Source organism: Macrobrachium nipponense, chromosome 1 (assembly GCF_015104395.2).
Source record: "Macrobrachium nipponense isolate FS-2020 chromosome 1, ASM1510439v2, whole genome shotgun sequence".
In the NCBI taxonomy this organism is placed as follows: Eukaryota; Metazoa; Arthropoda; class Malacostraca; order Decapoda; family Palaemonidae; genus Macrobrachium; species Macrobrachium nipponense.
Window position 1 is genome coordinate 142,840,079 of NC_087200.1, and position 3,904 is coordinate 142,843,982.

The window sequence follows — 3,904 nt, forward strand, 5'->3', positions numbered from 1 at the left end:
TCAATAGGAAAGAAACTAAAGAAAGAAAAATCACTACAGTGAAGAATTTAGCTGAAAATGGAATGAAGAAACAAGGCCTGATAACAGGGACTCGGAGGTCATAGCAAAAAGCATACACACACAAAAAAAAAAGGTGACCTGGCTAAATGCAGTACCTTTAGAGGCATTGCAATTACATCGGCTGTGAGGAAAATATTCCGTGCACTAATTCTGAATAGGCAAGAAAAAGAAATTGGTGAAATACTCAGAAATACTGTGCAGCAGTGCATGAAATTTATGATTCCCTTCTTAATAGCCGTCGCTGATAATGAGAAGGCGCTTGACAGCGTCTAAGACCCATTATGAAGGATGTTTGAAATTACTTTGGTATTACTGTAAAATATGTCTAGTTCACCTAAATTATTCTTGAACGAAGTAGACGCAAAGTTAGTGGTGCTGATGGGCTTTTGTAAAGTGAATTTGCATTACATAGTGTGAGCGCTAAAAGGGAGTGTTATATTACCTTTGTTGTTTGTGCTTCTCATCAATTATATTATGAAGAAGTGGTCGGTGATGGAAGAGAAGAGGTAGATGGGAGTAGCAATATAAACTTGACAAATTTAGAATATGCAGATGATGGTGTTTAAAAGAAAAATGAAAACAAGATTTACAAAGAGTGGATGTTAGACTATGTCAGTGATCTACAAGGATGAAGCCGAAAATAACTTTAGGAAAATAGATGTATTAATCATCATAGTATGTATGTATGAATATATGCAATAGCGCCAGGCGGAGACAGGATTAATGAGCCTGAATCTTTCAAATATTTAGAAGCAATTATATCTACTACAGGTCCTTTTCAGTTGGAATCTAGTGAAAGTCTACATAAGGCAAATCAAATCAAGGGCAGGATAAATAAAATTCGGAAATATAATAGACTGAAATAACTTGCGAAATTAAGATTGAACATCAGTGTACTACTATCTTTATTGCTATAAAAACATGAATCGTTGCTTGACAATGTAACCGTATCCAAAAGGTGCTATTACTTTGAAAATGAAGCTTTGCGGAAAATATCAGTAGGAGTCAAATAGCAGGAGAGCATAAGAAATGCACCATAGGGGAAATTACCGAATTTCTGCATGCACTTGACGTAATGAAGGGGAGAAGAAGATGGCGGCTATTATAGGACATATCCTTTGCACAGCGCATGAGAGAATAGTACGCGACAGTGTCATCCTGGCTCCTGTGAGCTCCAGGACGGTTTGAAGCATACTTCAGTCTCCATGAGGCTGTAGTCTAGAGTTGAAAGGAGAATTGTATAACAATGCACAGGAAAGACATGAGCTGCGGAATTTTCCTCTCAGTATAATAGTTTCAAGTCATTAGAGCATGTTTCTGATGCATAGCAGTTAAGCCAGAGACATTATTGCCTGGGACTTAGTGCCCTGGATATAATCGAATGTCAAGGATGCGTAATTTAATGAACTTGAGATGGTAAGGAGCAGGTATCAACTTAATTTATGTTGCAATGCTAGATATTTAGCGATTATATTGAAGCTTGATATCTCACTTTCTTTATTAGCATATTATCCCGGAATTCTGAATCTACCAAAGGTCTCCAGCTGAAAATGAGAATGTATTGTATGCTGATGTTTTATCATTACTAACGTTATTTCCACTATTACCATTACTTTAATAATACGTATTATGAATTTTATTATTACTCTTGCTATCAGCAACTCTTTGGGTATTCCGATTACTATTTTCATCGTTTTATCTCGTGTATCTAAACTTTGCTGTATATTGTATTGTTTCTGCTTTGTGTGTTCCCTGCAAATGGACCGAGATGTAATAAGGGATGTTATTATTATTATTATATTACTACTACTATTTAGATATGTAAAAGAAAATGCTTGCTGGCTAGATGAAGACCTTTAATATAAGTTAAAAGGTGCTTATATGCCTTTTCAACCTTTTGGATACTGTCCGAAAACTTGATTTACTTCTCCCATGGCCACGAAATTTGTCAATCAACCTTGACATGATCTGTTGGACTCAAGAGCCAAGACACGTACTTCGCTGGTGTTATAATCCTGAACAAAACTGCAACACCAATTATGACGAAGACAGCTGCTACAAAGTAATTATGGGTGTAACTATTCACGTCATTTTTAATAGTGCATCTCTCGGTCACAATTTGCAATAAAAACGTCGTTTCTCACGCCGCAATTAAGACAAAACCGTATCATAGTTGAATTGTTAGTTACATCTGTTCAATATATATATATATATATATATATATATAGATATTATATATATATATATATATATATATGAATTACGCTCATCATATCACCGTGATTCATATACAAGCATTAAGCTATAAATGTCCTTTAACATCCAATTCGCTCTACCTCAGAAATCTTATTTAATTGATGATAAGTTTGTTGTCTCTTGGGATCGATTCAGCGACAAACCAGAAGTCAGGTATTTGTAATTAGAATCGATATCGAACCACCTCTTCCATGCTAACCGTGTAGTGCCTTTGCCGCACGTAGCCATATTGTGAATGAATATTATCACATCAACGTGATTCATACACAAGCATTAAGCTTCATATGACCTTTAATATCTTATTCGCTTTACCTCGGAAATAATATATTTTCATATATATTACCAGAAGGGGAATTTTTTAGATGATAATAAGTTCGTAGTATGTAAGTATCCATTTATGTGTCAGTGTATATTTGTTTGTTACAGTACGCGTACGTTTCTGTGCAAATATTTTACAAACTCAACTCCAGCTTATTTGTTTTCGTTTAAAATGATTGTACCAAAACAGCACGAGGTTCTGTCAAACCGCAAAACACTCAGAAGTCATTCTTCGGATTTTTTTTTTCCAGGCCTTTGACCACTAAGGCGGTGAGGTCTGACAACTGATATGCCGTTCGTGAGTACTTTTCATATAAGTTTCACCGGCACTTGAAAAAAGAAAGCTTTCCCTATAATTTTGGTGAACTTTTCCCATAGTTTTGGTTATCGTGTGGTGTTAAGTAGCGCGTCAACTGAGAGGTGGGAGGGACTACTTCTGATCGGTTATGTTTACCTGAAAAGTTTAAGTAAAGCAAAGTCAGTACCAGCATATAATATATATATATATATATATATATATATATATATATATATATATATATATATATATATAACTATAAACCATATATGACACATATATATATGTGTATATATAATATAGATATATTATATATATATATATATATATATATATTATATATATATATACACACGGTTGATCAAACAGGCGTTCACTTTCGTCCCCTAGGTAAGTAAAAAGAGAGGGCAAGGTACCTAAGATAAATGTTTTACAAGCCAAGAATAACAGAATTTGAGTGAAGTCATTTTGTTCCTCCCCTTTGACTGGAATCCTGACTACGGCCGCATTTGTTGGTGATGGTGATGAGGTTCTTGCTGTGGTTTCTTTCTTCTTCTTCTTATAAACAGATACTGCATTATTACAATTAACATGAGTTGCTGCTTTGCAAGAAACGTTGTCCAAAGATTTTTGTTTTGTTACGTCATTGGAAAGCTAAGGCATTTTTACACGTCTTTCTTCTTAGTCCGTCAACAAATTGAAATGCAGCATGGCTCTCATCGTCATGCAAGAGCCACAAAGCCTGGTTTCGTAACATCTCAGAAACATCAATGACGCATCTGCTAGAGCCATTTTATATGTACAGACTCGCTTTTTTTTTTTTTTTTTTACATGAAGCTACGGAAGAGCCCACATCCGTTGACAAATTCGTTCCCACAGCACGCACGCGAACGTACCTTAGGCCAATAATCCTTTGCATATGCTGCCCTTCGACGTAAAGAACCGGACGCGGACCGGTAGTCCGCATAATGT